Source organism: Chrysemys picta, chromosome 5 (genome assembly GCF_011386835.1).
Source record: "Chrysemys picta bellii isolate R12L10 chromosome 5, ASM1138683v2, whole genome shotgun sequence".
Classification (NCBI taxonomy): domain Eukaryota; kingdom Metazoa; phylum Chordata; order Testudines; family Emydidae; genus Chrysemys; species Chrysemys picta.
In genome coordinates this window covers 19,001,333-19,025,347 of record NC_088795.1, presented here as the reverse complement: position 1 = coordinate 19,025,347, position 24,015 = coordinate 19,001,333, and the positions used below count along the sequence as shown (strand labels likewise).

The window sequence follows — 24,015 nt, the reverse complement described above, 5'->3', positions numbered from 1 at the left end:
AGAGGAGTGTGGGTTGGAGCGTAAAGGCCCCTAACCAGACACACTCACACCCAAACCACCGCTGATGGGGAAGATGGAGACTACCTTATCAGATGCCCTAGCCAGGATTGGGTGAATTAGAAACAAATGGGGTCTCTCCCACAAGAAGGCAAGGAGCAAGACCAATCCCTACAATAAAAAAAGAGAAGATACCCTGCTGTCCAGGAGAGTCCACCCAGGAATGGTGTTCTTACCATTACTATCTAGAAGTGCCAAGGGATCAGAAGAGGGAGCAGGTGACTCTCCACCTCCATTGTCCAAATGCAAAAAGGACAAGGGGTGTCTTCAGCCCTTTTTCTCCATCTGTAGCTCTATGGAGTCCAAATGACTGGCGGGTTACCATCGGGTGGATGAGTTTGTTGTTTCTGACAAAAAACTCTTTAAGAAAAAGAGTTTGGGAACAAAAAGGCCCAAAAATAATATAAAGGGGAAGTTGGAAGCAGATGCCAATGGAGAGCTTCTTCTCTTTTTTAAACACAGCAAGTATGTAACACACAGAGGAAAGAAAGGCTAACCTTCTTGGTTCTCTTCAGTGTTATAGAAGAGCTGCTCATGCCAACCAGGAAAGGTCAGGTCAGCTCTTTCATTAGGAAGCCGGAGGTGGGAGGGGGTGTTGGTTCTTTGGTTTTTAAATTGCACAATTTGGAAAATGTGGCTTAAGCTGACTTTTGAATTAATAAATAAAAAGAGCATCATAAATGGGGATTTTTACATACATGGCACCTGCAACAAAAGGAATGAAACTTGATCAATGTATAGATACAAATAATCCAAGTAGATTGGATTTAAAATGTAAATTGGGCAAGTCATTCATACATAATCCTGATCACTTTCCCTAACAGCTCCCTTTAACCTCTCCTTCCCCAGGCATCCACAAATCAAACTACTCAAGATTAGTAACACATTCTGCATCTTTTTTCTATCAATATTATTTTTGACATCACACAGACCATATTGTCTAACCACATCCCAGGCCAGAACAGCTCCAATAGAAGAATTTGAAAAATTGCCCAACCATGTAATTACCTGATGAACTCGCTCTAGCCTTTTAGGAATGTAGCATGTTTATCAATAATCACCCAGGGCCACCTTCTACCTTAATTGACCTCCATTCAGCACTAGTAAGCACCTGTTCAGCTTCAGGTTGCCAGGATGTGAGGATAGAATATGACCCACTGAGCATGGAGCATGCTGGCTCCTGCAGTTTTTACATGTAGCACAGCAACTGTGTGTGTGTGTGTGTGTGTGTGTGTGTGTGTGTGTGTGTGTGTGTGTATAGACATTCCCCTCCAACTTCATTTTAAGACACCATTTTCATCAACATGTCTTCTTCTTCATCATCAGACTAACTTAATACATCATTAATACATCGAACTAGCTTTGCTAAATAGAAAGCATACTGTGTGCAGTACTGCATGTATATACACAGAACGTGGCAGTGTTGTTTAATAGATAGAGCATCAATATGGCAGTCAGGATCACAAGTTCTGTTCCTGGCTCTGCTGACGACCTACTGTGTGAGCTGAGGCTAGTCACTTGAACTTTCTGCACCTTGGTTTACCCACCTGTAAAATGGACAATAATAAGATATTAAGTACCTACCTCACCAGGGAGTTATAATGCTTATTTATGCCGTCAGATATGTATCGCCCCACTCCTGCAATCGTGTGGCTGGACCAAGCTCCACTGACTTCAGTGGGACTTTGTGCAGATGTGAGGGTCTGCCTGCAAGAAACCAGTTCCTGTGGGAGGGAGAGAGAGATGGATAGATAGAATTAGTGAATGTTTGCTAAATGCATAGAGTTCCTGGAATGCATGTTATAATTGCTATAACAGATCCATCCTGAGAGAACAGAATAACATTTCTGGAGCTGTTCTGGTGGCTGAGGTGAATAACACACATTTTATCATTTCCCATCAAATACTCCTTTATCTTTAAAAAACAGAAACAAGGAAATTAAACATAGAAAAAACACCTTATGTTATTACAAAACAGAGGCAACTGTTGGAATCCAGGAAATTCACAATTAGGGTTGGAATTCCAGGCTACCCTGGAATCATCCAGCCCAGTTATTGGAAGTGGTCTTTGAACAGAGAGAATTTGATGAAATATCTGGGGAGGAGGGTGATTTCAGTCTTACCTCTGAATTCCTTGACTTGCATTATGCACAGCTACAAAGCTACTTAAACAGTGGTGGCTGTATCACCCCTCGGCTTTGCAAACTGAACTGGCTCCTCATTTGCTTCACAGCAGATTTCAAAATGTTGATGTTCAAGAAGGTGTTTAATAAGTTGGGACCTAGTTACCTTAGAGACCACTATTACTTCCCAAGCCAGCTATGTTCCATAGGGACAATGCAGCTGAACAAACCAGGTTCTCACTATCAGGTTCTGGGGGCAGAGCAGTTTTGGCAGTAGACCCAACTGGGAAGCTCTGCATCAGCAGGGATCAGGAGGAGGCCAAGTCTAATGAAGATGCAACACACCAGTTTTCAATACAGCCTTCCCCTGAAATAACACTCTTAAATAAAAAATTGAAGCCCCAATGGAACCAGAGAAGAAAAGAGCTTTTATTCTAGCTTTTGTGCCTCTTAGTTTCATCTAGTGCTCACGTACCAGGGTGATAGGTGTTATAAAATGCAGCTAATGCTTTCTGCCTGGCTTAGGCTGTTGTTAGCACATCTAGCCCATACTCCAATCCCTTCAGTGGTTCCCCATCCTCATCAGTTGTCAGTATAAGGCCATGGTCCTCATCTTTAAAGCAATTTATGGATCAAGCCCCAGCTACACTGAAGATTGAATTTCAATCTATGAGCTGCCAAGGTATCTGCACTTCTCTGGGCTCATGCAGATCACAAAGCCCACAGTATAGCTCTTGAGAGCTGTGGACAGAGTGTAGTCAGCTGAAAGGATCTGGCTGTGGAAAGAATTCCCATAAGAGATTAGGTGAATCCAGAGTCTGACTGTCTTTAGAAAGAACTTCAAAACTTTCCTCTTTAACAAAACCTCTTCAGCATAGCAAAAAAACGGACAAACAAAAAAGCCAAATAAACAAGAACATCACCCTACCCAAGCAAAGATTTTTACCGATTCAAGAAGACAATCCAGAAACTCCATCAAGCCCACTAGGGATTTTACTATTGCTTGTGGAGTTCATGTGGTACTCAGATATCATGAGGATGTGCATTAGTATAAAACCTGAAGACAGACAGTTTTGTGCAATCCGATGTACTGTGGTCTATATGCTGTGAACTGTGATTGCATGTACAATTAATTGTGGGTGAAAAATTGTATCTACTAACATGAAAATTCAAGACTGGATGTTTTTTTACAAAGATATGCTCTAGGAATTATTTTGAGGGAAGTTCCAGATAATATGCAGGAGGGCAGAGTAGGTGATCATAATGGTCCCATCCGGCCTTAGCACGTATGAAAAGCTGGGGTGAAGCTCTTTTCAAAATTGGAGATAGATAGATAGATAGATAGATAGATAGATATTACAGCTAGTTGCATATATATATATATATATATATATATATATATATATATATATATATATATATATATATGCAAGAATCCTGCAGGGGACAGCATGCACCTATGACAGGCAGGCACTTTTTCAGTGTAAAGTGCTGGGATTTAGCCACACACTGTTATGGTAATTTATTGAGCGCTGACAGTGTGCTTGGTGCTGTTCAAAGAGACACACTCCAATTTTTTTTATATATATATTCCCCTCCAAGCTCATTTTAAGACACCATTTTCTATCTGGGGATCATTTTCATCAACATGTCTTCTTCCTCCATAATCCCATTAAAAACAATTAGGAATGAACAAGAAATTTGTTTAATCATCTTCTGTGAGATCAGCTGAAGTCTAATGCTGTTTGATTATAGCTAGTTGCAGAAATGTCAAGTGCATTTCCATTTAAAGTGCTTGCTTAAACAGCCATGCAAATGGGGAACACCCGAAAATCAGCATATATCATGAGAGAGTTGAGCTTCCTTATGGCACATACTTGTTTTAATCCACTCTCTTGCTTTTTAAAATAATGCATTTTCCCAGCACATCATTTCCCTAAATGAGTATGATACATCACCGCTGCAGATTGACTCATGGGCCCCATTAATAAAGGCAGGGGATTCTCAGCAGCTTTTTTCACTGGGAAGGTGGTATCTTACTGTCTGCCTTTGTAATGAATATGATGCTCTTCTGGTTGAGCCCATCCCACAGGTCCTGCTCCCCCTGTCAATTTTGATTGGAGGTTTTCATTGCAGAGGCAGTGGCACCATACTGGAGAATAAATAATGCACCATTCTTTTCCCTGAGTAAGTAGCTATTCATTTCAACTACAGTAAAAGTGTTTGAATTGAAATGGGTTTCCATTGTTGTATGCGATCCACTTCTTTTGAAATGCCGGTCTCCTAATCTTCCATCCCACTATGTCATCCTCTATGACATATACTGGGGCTTTTTTTTAAATGGTCTCCAATTTTGTGCCTGCAGTGTTGCATGCTCATTTGGTGGGGCAAATAGTTAGGGCTGGTTGAAAATTTTCCATCAAAACTTTTGTGATAGAAACTATGGTTGTAGTTTGTAGAATAACCTAAAATATTAATGTAAAGTGTCTACATTCAGAAAACTGAACACCCCCACCAAAATTATTTTAAATTGTTTTTGGCTGAAAATTTTGAGTTTTCAGTACCAAAAATATTTGGTTTTCATTTCTTCAATGAAAACTCAAAAGTTTCTGGTGAAAAGATTCATGAAAACAAAATGTTTTGTTGTTGTTGAAATTTTCCATGGGGGAGGATCATTTTCTGAATAGATCTGGAAATGACAGACATTAGACCTTATTGGGGCTGGGATTTTCAAAAGACCCTAAGGGAGTCAGGCACCCAAGTCAATGAGAGTTGGGCACCTGTCACAGATCTTGTTGAGTGCCCCTCTTGGCCACTCAGCCTGCTGTGAAGGGCTCCACCACACTGGGCCGCAGGTGCTTTAAGCCCCTTCTGTCTGAACCATGTCCAGGTACTGCTTCTTGTTTGGGATTCCTATGCAGATTCTCAGGGTTAGATCCTCTGTCTAGCACTCCTCCCGGGAGCTGAGACCTCACGGTTCAACTGCTTAGACCCTGGGACTAGTGCTGGCCCTTCAGACTCCTCCAATGCATCTTCTCCTAGAACTTCAGTTGTGTGGGTGTTCCGTGGCCACACGTTAATGCTTAAAGGAAAAATCATTGCTAGAACATGTACAAAGCACAGACACTTTGCACAGGTCTGTAAGTATAGACAAGCCCTGAGTCTGTTTGGTCTCGAATCCCATGGAAACAAGCTCCCCAGTGAGAGTCACAAGTACCTTTCAATGTAAACCACCTTGAAAATATTGCAGGAATGGCATCTTTTATGATGGTACTTCCACTTCCTCTTCTGGTCAAAATGAGGAAGTACAGAGACGTGGCATTTAAAAACAACAAATCTTTTAAGTTTTACCAAACTTTTTTGAACCCCCAAAGAAATTACTGGGTTTGAATTTTGAGCAGACATTCAGCCCAGTCCTGGTTTTCTCCGGCATGTTTGTCCAGCTTTAACAATGGTTGGTGCATGTATTATGTCTGATATCACATATGCATGGACTAGAACTTAGAAGACATATTAGCCTCCCTCTGATCAATCCTCCCAATGAAAGCAGAAAAGGAGAAAAGAGAGCACTGTTTAGAGATTACTCCCTATCCTGTTTTTAGTTATTTCATTATAATGGACTGTAAATAGCTTACAACTGTTAAGACCCCATTGGGGCATGAAGCATTTATAGCAGCTTCAGCTATTACAAAGGCAGCTACTTCGGTTACTGCTGAGCTGTATTAGAAGGAAGATAGTGTGAAGCTGACACTTTGAGAGCCAGGAAGAAAGCCATACATAAACAAGGGAGCACAAGATGAGGATACAGAACAGGCAGGGACTGATGGACAGGAGGTGAAACATCCTTAGGTTGTGTGTAGCTACCACAAAGGAGCAGACAGTGACTAGTGCATTAATTCAGCAGAAGCAACCAGGATTGAGAGTTGATTAAAAAACAAAGCTAGTGTTGAGGAGGAAAAAATACTGCAGGTTACCACAGCTAACATTCATGTTCTGCTTGGGTCTAGAAAGAGTATGGCTAGGCAATCTATCTTACAATTCCCTGCAGCCTGCTAGCATTACAGAGCCAGCATTACTGGAGTTCCACTTAATAACAATATTTTAAAAACACAGGAGGTTTGACCAACTTTGTAAGAAGCCAGCCTAATAAATGGGAGATCTGGCAAGTCAGTGGACTTGCAAAGCACATTAGCCCAGAAACCTACAGGGTATATTACATCCAGAAGAAGACTAACCAGAAAATTTGATAGACTTGTATTGTACTGCAGGTTGCCTGAAGTTTTGGGAGGAAGGGGAAAACTGGATCCCCTCTGATGTGTAGACATTTTCCCAATTAGAGATGAGCCCAAGCCGTAAAGCTAAAATCTAGACTTGAACTTTCCCAAAGTTTGTGGGTGTTCAGATTTGGTTTAGGTCCATTTCAAATTCCAAGTAAAATCCCATAATGATTCAGGGGTCCAGGAGAAAAACAGAAATGTTGGTGATTAAACCAAGATGCTTTACATGATTTCATTGTCTTGAATTCCAGTGTGGAATCTAACTGTGACAACTTGCAGTAACTCATGGGATGTATCACACAGTAACTCAGAAAGGAAGCCAGCTTTCTCCAGTCTATTCTGTATTTGCTTCATAAATCACTGAATTCTTTGTCCTCGCTGTGGAAGGCAAATAGGTTTAAATCTTAATTTAACCTTTCCCATTATTCTCCCACCCAACCCCGTCCCTTAATGACAGAGAGATTTTAACTGCTGCAGATCAGTGCATGAGCCACAGGTGGTGGTCAGATTTAGTTTCCCTGGGAGCCAAAGCTATGTTAATCGTTATCAGAAAAGAGAGAGACTTGCTGCCTGACTAGATTAAGATCTAGAAAGCAACATCATCTAAGTGACGTATTGATTCTGAAGTCATCAATGACATTTCATACCACAAAGTTTCAGTCATTAGTCAAACCCCAGAGCATTGGCACCAACCCTGAAATTTATCTCTAATTTTAATTGAATATCGAGTACAAAAAAAGCAAAAAAGTGGGAAAAAATGAACTCTATAGGAGATGATTAATTGTTTAATAAGTAATGTAGCTGCATAAAAGTGATATGTGCTGAATGGTGCTCCACTTTAACTTCCCGGTAAAACCCTTTTTGTGAAATTGGGATAAAATACAGTAACTCAGTGATACAGCACATGATTAAAATGTCACTCTGTTCAATGGGAAGGCTGAAGTATAGGTAACAACTGTTCTTCCATGTTAAGTTACTGCTGAGAATTGATCAAACACAGGATGGATGAATGTGGCTTTTTTTAAAAACTGTTCTTTACTTCATTTTATCTTTAGCTCCCTAGGGACCAGCTATTATTGCATGCTCCTGACTGAAGCACAGGGAAATACTGGGTTAGATTTTATCACAAGTACCCCAAAGGGGAAATGCATGTTCTGTCTAACGTTTCCATGCTTATGAATGTGGAAAGTGTCTGACAGCCTACCTCAGTATGCAGAACACCTGCCTGGATGGAGAAAGAGAGAGCAAGACCCCCTGTCATGTGACTGGCTACTCTCTGTTTGTAATACAAAGATCTGTAATAAGAGCCATCTGTCTTCTATAAAGCCTTCTCACTCAGAACATTTTTTACTAAAAGCCCCAAAACTGACAACCAACTGGGAGTTTTCCTCAGGCTGTCTTTAGATGAAGAGAAGAAAAAGACCGGATTAAAGATGTACACCTCTACCCCAATATAACGCTGTCCTCGGGAGCCAAAATATCTTACCGTGTTATAGGTGAAACCGCGTTATATCGAACTTGCTTTGATCCGCCGGAGTGTGCAGCCCCGCTCCCCCGGAGCGCTGCTTTACCATGTTATATCAGGCCGCATTTTATCGGGGTAGAGGTGTATTTTCTAGGATGCCTGCTGAATGGGTTTAAGAACCTGGCCAATAAACCATTACTCAGTAGGGACAATCAACCCAATTGATAATTATGTTCAGGAGCCCAGCCTTATTGCCCAAACTATGCCCCAACCTTTTCAATATCAGAATCATTCTGTCATTTAGCTCATTATGTCTTGCACTATAATCTTGGAATGAATTCCTGTGCTGTTGTAAATATTAAGTAATCACACCATCTTTTGCATGCAGACATGTGGCGCAATCATTCAGAGCTAGTGGGTCCTTACAGATAAAACAAAATAATAAAAATCATAATGATTATTATTATTAATAATACCTTGTACTTACATAGATCACATTTTCAAAAGAGTTGAGCTCCCATTTAAAATGAACTTGTGTGCTGGGTCTATTTGCAAATCTGGCCAACGGTGCTTTTCCTCTGAGGCCGATACAATGCTTTACAAACAATGGGCCAGATCCTCAGCTGGTGGAAATCAGCATAGCTCCAGTCACTTTAGTGGAACGATGCCAATGTGCAACACTGAGAATCCCACCCATTAATTATATAAGCTGCAGAACACTCCTGTGAGATAGTAAGTATTAGCATAGAGGGGGAAACTGAAGGACATTGAGATTAAGGGTGAAATTTACTCCTGGGTAGACAGCCAGTACAAGGCCTATGAATCATTTAAGTGGTGCAAAGCCCCATGCTGCTCTCAGCACAGAGGTAAGTTTCATCCTAAAAGACTTGCCTTACATCACAGAACAGGACAGTGTCTGTGCTGGTAAAATGCCCACATTGCCTGATTCTCAGTCCCATGCTATAACCCTTAAATCACAGTTCCTCCCTTCCAAGATAAAGGGCTTGAAATAAGTTTTTGCTTCTTGCCAGTGAGGCTGCTCCTGAAGATATGTGAAAAATTATACTCAGCCAGCAAATTTGGCAATATTTGCCTTCCCACCCCCCCACCCCCAACCCCTCCATTTTGGTGCCTGAAATGTATTAACCATAATTGCTAATAGCACAAATTTGTTTTGCTCAAGAACAAGGAAATGTTTCCATTTCCCTAAAACATAGCAAACTGATCTCAGGACCTGAATGCCACTGAGACCTCAACAGGGAGAATGGTGAAGCAAGCTTTTGGAGGAAAAACCTGAAGAGAATACTCTTATTAAATTGCAAGATGATAACAGAAGATTCTTTACCTCCTTCACAATTATGTGACTGTTCATTAACTATTCTGCTTTCTGTGATATTTTAGGTAGAGTAATTTTATTTGTAAAATTCTACTACAAATAAAAATTACCCACCCATTGTTACTATTTTCCTATGCTGCTAAGTAGTTTGCCAGGCCTAAGAGGTATACAAAGAGGTATTGTACTTAATTAAAATTACATAGACTATACCACACTGCTTTTACAGAGCCTGATCCAAAACCCACTGAAGTCAAACAAGAGTCCCATGGGCATCACTGGGATTTGGGTCAAGTCCACAGGGCTATACAGATTCCCATTAGTGGAACATGAAGGTTTACAATATATTTCTATATACCGAGTAGCACCTTGTGGCATATGTCAGCATCCGTGAGCACTGAAGGGTGTAAATAAGTAATAAATAATACTAATAATTAATAATAAATTTGTAATGCAATAGTGCCTAAGAGCCCCAGTCATGGACCAGGCCCCCATTGTGCTGAACACTGTACAATTGCAGGACAAAAAGATGGTCCTTGACCCAAAGAGCTTCCAATCTAAGTAATCTACTGCCACTGGGAGAAAAGGCACATTCCAATAACTTGACTTTACCTGGAAGGAATAATTTGGACCACCCAAATTGTGTGTCACCCAAATTATGCAGGAAGTGACAAAAAATAAAGCTCACAGGGGAAAAATATATAAATGTGTGTGTCCAAGAGAGAGAGATTGCTGATCAGAGACATTTGGTTTCGCAATGCTCTGTGAATTTCACTAAATATTTTTGTACTGTGTTTTTACAAATCATCTGTTCATGATGCTGTAAACGCAAGTAAAGATAAATATGACCTTTTAGTTCCAAGTTATGTGTGACAGTGATTCAGTTTTCCATATTCTGAATATAGCTCATAGATAATTATGTATCATATTTGTAAGGAATCCGGTCCATAAATCTTTACATGTAGCACTTTAACCAACTTTAAAAGAATGAACAGCTGGATAGAATTGTAATGATATAATGAGGAAGAATAAAAGTTGGAACCTTATACTTACCTAGTAAATTTTATCCATTTTATATTTATGTTTTCTTCTATATTTATTATGATATCATATATCAAATGATTTTACTTTCTCAGAGACTCAGTTTTATCTCTGCGCAGTTGACACCATCATCTATAGACATGGTAAATCTGGAGGAGCTGTAATTAACACAGAAATAAAAGGAGACTGTTAATGATTTTCTTAAACAGTTGTAAAAAGCAAAGTAGTGCTACTGAGTGAACTGGTCAATTGGTGGCATATATTTCATACATTTGTTAAGGCCAGAAGGGACCATTAGGTAATCTAGTCTGGCCTCCTGTCAGGGCCAGCGCAACCCATTAGGCGACCTAGGCGGTCGCCTAGAGCGCTACAATTTGGGGGGCGGCGACCGTGGTGGTATTTCGGCAGCGGGACCTTCCGCCGCCTAGGGCGCCAGAAAAGCTGGCGGCACTCCTGCCTCCTGTATAATATAGACCATAGAATTTCATCCAGTTACCCCTGCACTGAGCCCAGTAATTTGTCTTTGGCTAAAAAATACCTTTCAGAATGACATCCAGTCTTCAATTCAAGACCTCACAAGATGGAGAATCCGTTACTTCCCTTTCTGGTTTGTTCCAATGGTAAATCACCCTCTCTGTTAAAAAAAAAAATGTGCCTTATTTCTAATTTGAATTTGACTGGCTTTAATTTCCAGCTATTGGTTCTTGTTATGCCTGTGACATTGGCAGACTCGATGCCAGCTTTTGCCAAGGCCTCAGGCCTCATTGAATACTGACAAATGCACAGCTGGAAACCAATCTGGCTCACCTGTGTGTTAGTATTGTTAAAACAGGATGTTAGAGTTATAAGATATCTTTAGTGTTTAGACTTTATGGAATGCTCATAGGATACTGCAAGTGTTAGTCCTACTTATAATATCTGCATCCCATGTTATAAGGTAATGATTAAATGTTTGCTCTGTGACTATACAAATGGTTGCTTAAGACTGTACCTAAGAACATAAGAACAGCCATATGGGTCAGAGTAATGGTCTGTCTACCCAGTATCCTCTCTTCTGACAGTGGCCAATACCAGATACTTCAGAGGGAATGAACAGAACAGGTAATCAAGTGATCCATCCCGTCACCCATTCCCAGCTTCTGGAAAACAGAGGCTAGGGACTCCATCCCTGCCCATCCTGGCTAATAGCCATTGATGGACCTATCCTCCATGAACTTATCTAGTTCTTTTTTGAACCCTGTTGTAGTTCACAATAGTTATAGTTCACAACATCCTCTGGCAAACAGTTCCAAAGGTTGACTAAGCATTGTGTGAAGAAATATTTCCTTTTGTTTGTAAATCCTGCATAGCCAAGGGAGAAGCATGACCAAGTATGAAATGCTAGTTTACCACAAAAGGTGTTATCTCCGCCCCAACAAAAGAAGGTCTACAGACATCAGACAAGCCATTGTGGACAAAAGACTTTGTTGATTGCTTCTCGCATACCCATGAAGAGGATATGTGCACAAGCCCTCAACCCACCACAGCATGAATGCTGGGGAAGGGAATAAAATTGCCTGCTAGGGAGAAATAGATAGCCACATCCTCCTCGAACTCTGTGGGGCAAAGATTTCTAAACACAAGCAAAGGATCCTCAACTGTTTAGCTTGGGTTAGCCCTAAAGTAACATAGAGTTTGTATATTATAGAAGTTTCTACTATCTTTTGTAATCTACCACTGAAACTCATTTCTGTATATGTTTAACCACTTTAATCTTATAAATAACTCTCATTTCTTTTTCTTAGTCAATAAACCTTTAGATAGTTTTTTTTTTACTGGATTGGCTACAAGTGTTGTGAGAGATCTAAGGTGCAATTGACCTGGGGTAAAAGTGGCTGGTCCCTTGGGACTGGGAATAACTTGAATATTGTGATTTTTTTAGTGTAAGGGAATATCTATCACAGAGGGAGGCCTGCCTGGGTGGCAAGATAGATCGGAGTGTCCAACGAGACTGTCTGTGGCTCCCTATTAAGGCTGTTATACTGCCTGAGGATTTCAGACTTGTTACTTGGTTGGCAAAACCTAACTATAGAACACACAACCCATTTGGGGTTCATGCCCTGTTTCTTGACAGCCTGCTCCAGACATCATGACAAAGCCTTTCTCTTTTAGATGAAAGAGTCCTTTAGTAACCCTTATTTTCTCCCCAAGAAGGCATTTATATACTTCTTAATCCAGTGACCTCTCAATCTTCTTCTCAGTTTAAATATTGGATCTCACGTTTACGGGTGTAGGTGATGTTTCCTTAGAAAATGGGCAAATATTTGAGACTGTGACCTAAATAGGCTCTAATGTTTAATTAACCCATTGAAAAGTTGATACCCAGAGCTTTGTTCTTCCATTATAAATACAACTAATACCCACAGACTTCAAGAGGACTTACCTGACTCCTGTGGTAGGAGAAACAGGGCCCAGGAGTATTGTACAATAAGGAAGGAAACCTATTCCACACAGATGAACATACTTGACCAACAAAAGTGAACTGTAGGTGTCAAACAATATTTATTACTTACAGAGTAAATTGGCCTGACAATCATTTTTTCCCAAGTTACTGATTCAACTTAGATTATATAAGGAGCTGTCCTATCACCCACTACAATTATATTAACATGAGCCATAAACAGCTTGTCACATTTTCTACGTAGTGTTTCACGGCATTGTTTAGGGCGGAGAGAATGCTTATAAAATTTGCAAATGACAGCAAACTGGGAGGGGTGTCAAGCCCACTCTGGAGGCAGGATTAGAATTCAAAACAATCTTGACAAATTGGAATAATTGGTCTGAAATCAATAAAATGAAATTCACTAAAGACAAGTGCAAAGTACTTCACTTAGGAAGGAAAAATCAAATGCATATCTACAAAATGGGGAATAACTGGCTAGGCAGTACTGCTGAAATGGATCTGGAGTTTATAGTGGATCACGGATTGAATATGAGTCAACAATGTGATGCAGTTATGAAAAAGGCTAATATTCTGGGGTGTATTAACAGAAGTGTCATATGTAAGACTACACAAGGTAATTGTCCTGTTCTACTTGGTACTAGTGAGCCTCGCCTGGAGTATCGTTTCCAAGTCTGGGCACCACATATGAGGAAAGATGTGGACAAACTGTAGAAGGTCCAGAGGAGAGCAACAAAAACTATAAAAGGTTTAGAAAACCTGGCCTATGAGGACACGTTAAAAAAACTGGACACGTTTAGTCCTCAAAAAAGAAGACTGAGGGGGTACTGATAACGGTCTTGAAAATATTAAAGGCTGTTATAAAGAGGACGGGGATCAATTACTCTCCATGTCTGCTGAAGATAGGACAAAATCTAATGGGCTTAATCTGCAGCAAGGTAAGTCTACCCAGGAGGGCAATCTACATTTCTACCACACCCCACTACACAGAACATCTTCTGTTCCCTCCCCCTCTGACCACCTCCAGCCACAAGTTATACAGCGTGGATGAGTTTCCTAGAAGGTGTCCTATGCTATCTGATCCAACATTTGGGGACCAGCAGAGAACTGTAGGATGGGTTCACCCTTCTTCCCTAGGCAGATCCTCACATCTGTGTTTCCTGGAAGCTGTTCCCCTCTCAGCTGGCTTTCTCTAAGTCCTTGCAGCCGAGAGCTTAATATTTTAAAACAATGGTGTTTCCTTCTCCAGGCGGGATTTTTGTCTCCCATCCATAGGCACTTTACAGACAAAAAAAAAAGGTCTTTGTCATGAAGCCCAGCTTTGAAACAAGACCCACGTGCCCTCCACGGGACATTGTTTTCACTATAAAAACTGACATTTAATCACTTTGCTTTTTACAAACAACTGTGAAAAAAAAAACATGGAAATTCTGCTGTAGAAGTGCAGCACCAGGACAAACAAAATTGCAGAAAATGTTGCCAAAAATGTCCTACAATTTTTCCCCAACTCATATCCCATTGGATGTATGTCCTGTCTCATCAAAGTGACGCATTCTTTCTTACTTGTCAAAAGTACTTAACTCTGAACTCCACTTTTCAGGGAAAAAAACTAATACTCAGTTTTCCTTTTTTACACACAGGCACTATCTTAGATATGATGGGGATCCCTTTACGAAAACATCTCCACGTAGGCTTAACAAAGAACAACCAGAGATTCTAATATTTCAGAGCAGCCCATTGACCAAGGGAAGCCAAATATAGTGAATGTCCTTGAATACCTTTAGTGAGTTTCTAAGAGTTGGTCTCCTCTTCTTCCCAGTAGGAGAGGCATATCACCATATAGTTTTCCTTTCCAATAAATCTGCCCACAGGAATCTTGTCTCCCTGCAGCTGAGGAGTTTTAAATGAGTGAAGTCAGAGAACTGTTCAATTGTTCCTATTTACAAACAGAAATTTAGTAACTTCAGATTTCCAGTTCTTTAAAACTAGGGGAAATTAAATGACATTTTACATGAATGTGTGTTTAGAACTGGTAATCTTTCATACAATAAATCTGAGTGCAGAGCTCCTCAAGGTGAGGGATACTGCTTGCCATAGTATATTGTCCTTAAATCAAGAAACACCATGCTTTGAGTGTGGCTTGGCATCCAGATTCTTGCTCATAAAAAGTTTTATGCAACTTTTTTTATTGTTTTTGCTTGGAAATATTTTTTTAATGATCAGTGGGTGAGAACAAAATATAAGAAGGGGGGGGGGCAATAAAAACAGATGGAGGAGCCTCTACCAGAATGATGCCAGCACAGAGTTGCAGCAAATAATTTAGTTAAAGCACACTTGCTTGGTTTGCTTAGCTGAGCAGAACAAACAATCAGATAAGCCGACTGGAGCATATTCACAGTCTTTCACTGAAATAAAATAATAAAGCCAGATCCATGGAGTGTGCTGCACAATGACACCAAACGTGTAACAAAAAGAAAATGTGATTTATTATAGCATTTATCTGACAGCGAATGGTATATCAAGGAGCAGCAGTGGAAGAATGCTTTTGTATCATCTGGGGCGTCATGCTCTTTTCTGGGCCATCACTGAAACAGAAATTTTAAAAGTGCCATTGACTCAGAGTTTCCAGTGGAACAGAATGAATTGTAAAGCAGTCAGCACGATACACTGGTCACTATAGCTACACATCCCCGAGAGGGATCAGAGCAACTTTTCACACTCAATTGGCCAAACTTGCAGACAGGAAAATGAGCAGGGGAGATTACGCCCTGGTAATAGGCCTACATGGATGGTACACACCTCCACAGGACCTGCCAATTGCTAGAGTATCATCATTTGTTCTCCTGTTTCCTGTAGCACAGTTGGGGTTAGAAACTGCACAGAGAAAGCCAAACTCATGAGCGAAGAAGGGTACATTGTGTCCCCCTCGTCCATCTCCAATTTATGTTCAAAACTGGGCATCAAATTACAAGGACTGTCAGATCAATCCTCGTGCTTCAGGACACAAACTGATCATCAATTAGAATTAAGGACCTTTACCTCATGGGGCAGATATTGCACAATTTTCCCCATTTATGGCACAATGAGGCACCTCTCTATGAAAATGAAGTTTTAACTCTGAAAAGTGACCTCTAGCTGAATGGCATCGTGGGTTTCCGTGATTACTGCCTTTCAGACACTTCAGACCCAGTTTGTTCGGCAGATGGTTTTTCTAACTGCTACTACTGTAAACTCCACTGGGGATCTGAGAGGCAAGCTGGGCTCCTTGTCCTTCTGACTCAGGCATCAGCACCAGCAATATAGAATCTGCCAATGGAACTTGGCGCATGAGACAGAAAAGGGTCTAGCTCACCCCCCCCCCCAAAGTTCTGGTGCCTCTGGAAGGCTAACAGAAGCTGGACTTAACATGTATCCTTGTCACCGCCCTTGTTTCTGGCTGCAGAAGATCCCATAGCAGGCATTCCACTGCATGAAGTAGAGCTCAGGGGTGAGACACACCATTCCACATCAGCTCCCTCCCTACCAGGATACAGGGTGCAAAATGGAATCATATGTGCTGCTACCAAGACTCCTCAGATCCTCTCTCATGTACATAAACACATGGCAGACATAATTAGGGCCACAGAGGTTACTGTACCCTCAGGGCTATGTAGCAGCTGCAGAACAGCCCAGCAGCCACTTCATAGTCCAGTGGGGGGGGGGCTGGGGAGCATCACTCCATTGTCCATCCCAGCTACTCATGCTGGGCACAGAGCGGAAGGTTTGCCTCTAATTGCACTCTTTTGCCTTGCTCTGCAGCATTAGATATTGGCCACTGTGACTGGATACCGGCCTAGATGGAACACTAATCCAGCATGCCACTTCCTAGAAACCTAATTATTGGACCCCGATCAGGACAAGAGCGCCTTCCACATTAACAGCAATCTCTGTGATAAGCTTTTTGCTACACAGAGCTGTTATAGACCTAATAGAAGGGCACTCTCCCCCTTTAGGCCCATGGTTCCCAAACTTTTTAGTAATGTGGATCCCTTACAGATATTTTAAAACTTGGTTCCGCACAACCAAATACTAGTTTCTTTACTGACTCAGGACGCCAAATCCAAGAATTCAGGACACTAGATTCAAGAGGGATACTAGAATTTGAACAGGTTTGTGGTTTTATTCAACTACATGTAGTATGTTTAAGTATATAATCTGAACCAAGCCAATCTAGTCCAAGTTTTTAAAACTATAATTTGACAATATGGATTGTGGGCAAATTCAGGCCCAGCCTAAGATTTCAGTGAGCAGAATGGACCTGTGACATAAAAGTTCTTCTGCTCTTGCTCTGACAAATCTCACACCACACACAAGATGAGCCATGTTGGCTACATCTGTGGACTCATCGATATGCAGTATAAAATATTGACTCTTCTTAACTTGTTCTATCAACTGGTCCTGAACATTGTCTGCAAGGTCATTAGTGCATCAATCGTGGGCATTATATGACATAGGAATGGATTTCAGTCCCCTGGCTGCTTGTTCCCCAGTCATAATTCTATGTGTCTGTTGCTGCTAGAAGTACAAGGGTCTTGCCAATGGTGCATGCTTGTTTATATTTTCAGTTCACATGGTCACAACACAAGGGGCTTCTAAATCTTTTTGAGGAAAAGTTGCTTCTTTAGAAAGGACTTTTGGCTGTTTAATTCTTTTTGTTTCCAAAGGGAACAATTGCAGCTCTGTTTTACAGATTCCAGGTGTCTGGTCTCTACATAGCTCAGCAGTTTCCCAGGCCTCATACTTTCATTTACTAACACTTGAAAACAAACATCCCATTGTAACAGTGGACTTTCTGCAGTAATATCGAGACAAAAAATCCAAACATAATGTAACTATCTCCTTATATAGACTACTTTCCTTCCTTGTCTGTTTAGCTTTATTAAAATCATCATCTTCCTCAGCCGAACATTCGCTACATGTCAGCTCAGCACTTGGTAAAAAACATTCCATTATAAAGATAAGACAGACCTATCTCACAGCCTCTTTGCCCTGTCTGCTAGTGCTCTTGCTGCCCCCAGCAAGAAGTCTCTCTGCCCAAGGCCCCACCAGCACATCAGGCACAAACTCATAGATAAAATGCAGGTGATTTGTAACCCTTGTTTATTATTCTCTTAATTAGAAAAAAAAAACCCAAATGGGCATAATCCAGTAACATTTTCCCTCAAACACTTGTGGCTCCCCCAGGAACCTACCAAGTTCTAGACAGAAGTCTGAGGGAAATCTGGATTCTCTTTTTTTCCTTTCTCTCCTTCATCTCCTGTTTTCATCTAGTGACCATCACCATATGACATAAGCACAGCTTATCCATCCCAGCCCTTTCTCCTTTCAGCTCACCTGGACCCTGCTGAGGATATGGGGCATACCCTCCTCTCCCACCACCACTCTGATTATTGTTGCTCCCCACTTGACCTGAAAAACATGATCTGAACAGGGAGCAGAGGGCTCCTCAGAGGAACACTCCCATGTGTGAAGCAGAGCAAGTGTTACAGAAGTGCGCTATCAAAAAAGAAATGCTTGCATATACGTAGACACTTCATAGATAAGGTACCAATAGATGGCACTCAAGAATATGTAGCACAGTTCCCAGGATTTGTAGGACCTATACAATTGCTGTTGTGCTCTGCAAATGACTTCTTGTGTGCAGTCCTTTACATGAAGCTCACAGCAGCAAGGAACGGTCCCTGTTTGTCAAGCGGCCCTGGTTTGGGTGTGTGGCCAAAATCTTCTCACTTCTTTTTCTACACCATTTAAAAAACAATCCCACCCTCTATCTCCATCGTGATTGCTGAGGCATTTGTCCTATCCTTATCTCCTCCTTTGGTTCCTGCAACCTCCTCCAATCAGGCCTCCCTCCTAGCCATAGAATTCACAGTGCCAAATGCCACAGACAAAGTTATCTTCTTTGCCCATGTATCAGGCCACGTTACTCCCCTCTCTTTGAACTGCCCAAGGGCAGGGCCGGTGCAACCTATTAGGCGACCGGGCACTAGCATTTGGGGGACAGCATTTTCTTCGGCAATGACCGCGGCGGCTGGATCTTCGGCCGCCCCGGTCGTCGTCGGTATTTAGGCGGATGGAGCTGGGGCAGGGGGCGCAGGGAGGGCCGCCTGCAGCAAGTAAGGGGGGAGGCAGCACGCAGGTGAACTCCCCGCCCCAGCTCACCTCTGCTCTGCCTCCTCCCCTGAGCACACCACCCGGCTCTGCTTCTCTCCTTCCCAGGTTTGCGGCGCCAAACAGCTGATTGGCGCTGCAAGCCTGGGAGGCGGGAGAAATGGAGCAGTGACGGCGTGCTTGGGGAGGAGGCGGAGCAGAGGTGAGCTGGGGTGGGCAGCTGCCGCATGGCTCCCCGGGCGGGGGGGGGAGCTGCCACAGGGGGGGAAGGCGCCTCAGGGCAGATGGGGGGTGGGGAGTTGCCATGGGGGAGGTGCCTCAGGGTGGAGGGGGCGGTGGGGAGCTGCCACAGGGCTTGGGGAGGGCTCAAGGTGGGAGTTTCGCCTAGGGGGCAAAACATCCTTGCACCGGCCCTGCCCAAGGGCTTCCTCTTGCCCATCCTATCATGCTGAAGTCATCCCCATCAAAGCCCTGCACACAACTCAGCACTAGCCCACATCTGACAGCTCATCTTCCATCATGGTCACACTCATCCCCTTGCCTCCACCAACAATACCAGATTTCACATCCCCTGACTTTGCGTCTTCTGCTGCACTGCCTCTTATACATGGAATGACCTCCCAATTCTAGCCTGCTAGGCTTCCTACCCTATAAGCCACTCCCTGTTCACCAACTGCTTCCTTCAGGCTCAGAAGGAAAAATAATAAATTAAAGGCCAGATCCTGATCTCCTCACTCACAACAAGTAGTACCTTACTCTGTGAATAGTCACATTGTCTTTAACATCAGTCAGAAATGGGGGCTCTATATCTCACCTGTATCCTATTGTCCCTCCAGAATGTCATTGGAATGAGATTCTAGACGTACTTTTTTCTAATGGCCTTGCTATTGCATCTGAAAATTTGGGAGTAAAATCAATTTGTGTGTGCAAACCCCACATTTGCATATGCAAAGCAATTGTGCATGTAAACGAGCATTCTCACACATACAAAGAAAGAGACACCAGCAAATACCGTGGGTGCATTTTTGGAAGATCATTTGAAATTAAATTTCAATATTTGTTTCTTGTATCTCTGGTTTGAAAAGTAAATCCCACCACACGGGCTTAAAGATTATTTACTGAGTCTCATGAATGCTTTCTAAACTATGACTTTCCAATGATGTAAAACAGTGGTTCTCAAACTTGGGCCACGGCTTGTTCAGGGAAAGCCTCTGGCGGGCCAGACCGGTTTGTTTACCTGCCGTGTCCGCGGGTTCGGCCGATCAAAGCTCCTACTGGCCGCAGTTCACCGCTCCAGGCCAATGGGAGCAGCAGTTTTTAAAATTGGGGGAAACTTCACCTTCTAGCCTTCCTACTGGCTCTTTTGGTCAGGTGCCTACTCCCTTCCTTTTACTTATGCAGGGAGACTTTTTAACCCTTTACAGGTAAAGCAAGTAGAGAACAACTACTAAGAGGGATTTCATAGCTAACTGGCTGGCTGGCTGGGTCCATAAAAGGAAGCTACCACCCGCCCCCCTAATTTATCACAGCAGCTATGATTTTGTGCTGGTAAAAAGTCAGATGTGAGGTCAATGGGAGTTAGGCATCTAACTCACTTAAGCACTTCTAGCACCTTAGAGACTAACAAATTTATTAGAGCATAAGCTTTCGTGGACTACAGCCCACTTCTTCGGATGCATATAGAGTGAAACATATATTGAGGAGATATATATACACACATACAGAGAGCATGAACAGGTGGGAGTTGTCTTACCAACTCTGAGAGGCTTCAAAAACAGACTCCAAGGAGAGACTGCTGAGCTGGAATTGATATGCAAACTAGATACAATCAACTCAGGATTGAATAAGGACTGGGAATGGCTGAGCCATTACAAACATTGAATCTATCTCCCCTTGTAAGTATTTTCACACTTCTTATCAAACTTCTTATCAAACTGTCTGTACTGGGCTATCTTGATTATCACTTCAAACGTTTTTTTCTCTTACTTAATTGACCTCTCAGAGTTGGTAAGACAACTCCCACCTGTTCATGCTCTCTGTATGCGTGTATATATATATCTCCTCAATATATGTTTCACTCTATATGCATCCAAAGAAGTGGGCTGTAGTCCACGAAAGCTTATGCTCTAATAAATTTGTTAGTCTCTAAGGTGCCACAAGTACTCCTGTTCTTTTTGCGGATACAGACTAACACGGCTGCTACTCTGAAACCTGTCATTAAGCACTTCTGTAATTCCCACTAGGTACCTTGCATCTTTAGGAACCTAAGTATCTTTGAAAAAGTGGATCTCAGTGTCTCAGAGTATTTATAGCTCCTAATTATCAAATTTGTTCCAACAAATACAGTTTGCATGCAGGGCCGGTGCAAGGAAGTTTCGCCTAGGGCGCGAAACTTCCACCTTGCGCCCCCTCCCCCCCCCCCGCAGCCCTGTGGCAGCTTCCTCGCCCCCCCCATACACCCTGAAGCACCCCCCCCCCCCCGCGGCAGCTTCCCCCGAGTCTGCCCTGAGGTGCCCCGCCTGCGGCAGCTCCCCACCCCCCCCCGTGGAGCCGTGCAGCAGCTCCCCACCCAAGCTCACCTCTGCTCCGCCTCCTCCCCGAGCACGCCGCCCCTGCTCTAATTCTCCTCCCCTCCCAGGCTGGCAGTGCCAAACAGCTGATTGGCGCTGCAAACCTGGGAGGCAGGAGAAGTGGAGCAGTGACAGCACGCTTGGGGTGGGGGCGTAGCAGAGGTGAGCTGGGCTGGGGAGCCCTGCGGCAGCTCCTCCCCACCCCGAGGCACCCCCGTGGCAGCTTCCCACTGCCCCGGCCCGGGGAGCCGTGCGGCAGCTCCTCACCCCAGCTCACCTCTGCTCCGCCTCCTCCCTGAGCAAACACGCCCCCGCTCTAATTCTCCTCCCCTCCCAGGCTTGCAGCGCCAAACAGCTGAGTTTGCCTAAATGGTAGCACCGGCCCTGTTTGCATGCACATACAGAAATATTGTCTGATTCTTTTTCTCACACAGATCTAGTTCCCTTAGAGTTTGGTCTCTTTTAGGCAGTTCGCTAAGGTGACCCTCTGAGCAAACAGTGGATTCTGTGCTGTTCGTACCACAGTTAATAGGTAGGGTAGTATAATCTGCTGCTCCTACCCATTGGGCCAGTTAGAGTCAAATACTGGATCTGGAATTTTAAAAGGGCTGGATAACTTTACAAGGAGTAACAAAATCTGCCGTTAAGAGTATTCAGATTCCATGCTGCTCTGCATTAGTTAATCTCTGCTGAGGTCAGGAAGGATTTCCTTCCTCCGTAATAGAGCCCTCCACAATCGGCCAGATGAATTATGGGCTCTGGTCACAGCTATTGGTCACTGTGGAAGCAGGACACTGGACATAATGAATCAAGGGCCTAATACAGCATGGCAAATACTGTTTTCCTATAGAAGTGGGTTGATGACCCCTTTGAGAGGGAAGGAAGCCAGTGGAGATTGAAGCAGGCTCTGAAGAGCCCAGCAAAGATTATCAGATAAAATTATTGCCTTGGGGCCTATGCTTATACGCACCCCACCTTGTTGACTTGCTGACACCCCACTATTACTCACAGCTGCAGAGAGGTCAGTTCCAGGCGCATGTCTCCGGGTAAGCTCCTGCATCTTCACCATTTGTTGGCAGAGGGAACCCGATAAAAAAGAGCACTTTGCACAGGCTGTACATTGGCATTCATGTGGCCACTGACCATTTATCCCGCAAAAGGTTATTTCTGCAGCTTCTGTTTATCTTTCCCATACAGGGACTGCTGAGGGTTTGTTTGTTTAAAGAAAACGTTTCAGTCAGGTATCAAGACTTTAATATCCTAAAGTACCGCTCCAGAATTTGTGCTGCAAAGGTCTGCAGCTACAGAGATGTCAGGAGAGAGAGGGTTTGGAGCAAATTGTGAGACTCCGCAGTATGCTGATGATTGGGTGGTGTATGGAAAGGGGAGGGAGTTGAAAGGAATGTTCCAGGGCTAAAGCTGTTTCTCAGAGCTGCAGTTTTGTGGCGGTGTTGCTAGATACAGTGGCGGGACCCCATCCAACTGGGGATTTCAAAAACAGTTTCAAAACAGGCAGCACTGACAGGATGGCTCTTTACAATCTGTAACTCTGGCAACCATTATGAACGGTCGGAGAAAATGAACACTTCCCATTGGCTGATGGAATTTTGACCTTGGCTCTATGTAATATAAATGGCTACCAGAGTTTTGATCCCACCCCTGCCATGAAGACCTAAAGATTTATTGTGATTGGTCTTCTTTCCTCCTCCAAATCTTTTTGGACTGCTGCTGTTGGCAATCCCCACTGAAGGCCATATGGATGGCAATTAACAAGTATTCAGCAGCTTAGGACCAGTGATTATATTACTGGTGAATTTTATTATGAGATGTTTGATCCTCTGTGTGCTATGTTTTCCAGTGACATGTCTGAGTGCTAGTGAAGGGACTTTGTAAACACATTGCTCATACTCTTTTGCATTAATCTTGTAATCAAGAAGAAATTGGGCTTAATGGGGTTATATCGGTGGCAAATTTGCCTCACTATGTCCAATGACTAAAAATAACTGCTCCATAGAATCTCAGATGGTCTGATGAGCATAGCAAGAGAGAGGCAGGAGCTGTCATGGAAATTTGTTTCCTTTTATAATACACAGAAGCAAATTCAGATCTGCCGATGGCTGATAGAATGCCATTGTCAGCAATGGAGTTGCACCCACATACACAGGGTTTGAATTTGGCTTATGGATTTTTCAGATTTGTTTTTAAAAGGCATCTCTAACTTGGTCCAGCATCACGCCCTGGCGACTTCAGGACCACGTAAGAAGGGTAAAAGTGGTGACAGTCTGATGACTAGAACTGTGTGGGAATCAGAATTTCCATTTCACGGGAAATGCCACAGTTTCCAAATGTGTTTCATTCTGAATCGGAACTAAAACAAAGAATTAAGAAATTTCCTGTGAAACCAAATTTTTAAAAAAAATTAATTTTGGGTTGAGCAACATGTTCTGTTTCAATAAAATTGAAATGTTTTGTTAAAATTTTGACGTTTAAAGTAAATTTAAAAAGTATAATATAAAATAATACATTCCAAAACAAAGTAATTTCAAAATGAAAAACATT

At 42.7% G+C, this 24,015-nt stretch overlaps 1 long non-coding RNA gene across 1 annotated transcript; it reads right to left on the bottom strand.

The window, feature by feature from the left end:
• Window positions 1-1,495: 1,495 nt before the first annotated feature.
• On the bottom strand, window positions 1,496-22,748 carry LOC101947233 (uncharacterized). The gene is made up of 4 exons (XR_010602005.1): window positions 22,466-22,748; window positions 10,835-10,930; window positions 10,309-10,454; window positions 1,496-1,781 (listed from the first exon to the last, which is right to left on the bottom strand). It is a non-coding gene; the product is annotated as an uncharacterized LOC101947233 (long non-coding RNA).
• Window positions 22,749-24,015: the final 1,267 nt, after the last annotated feature.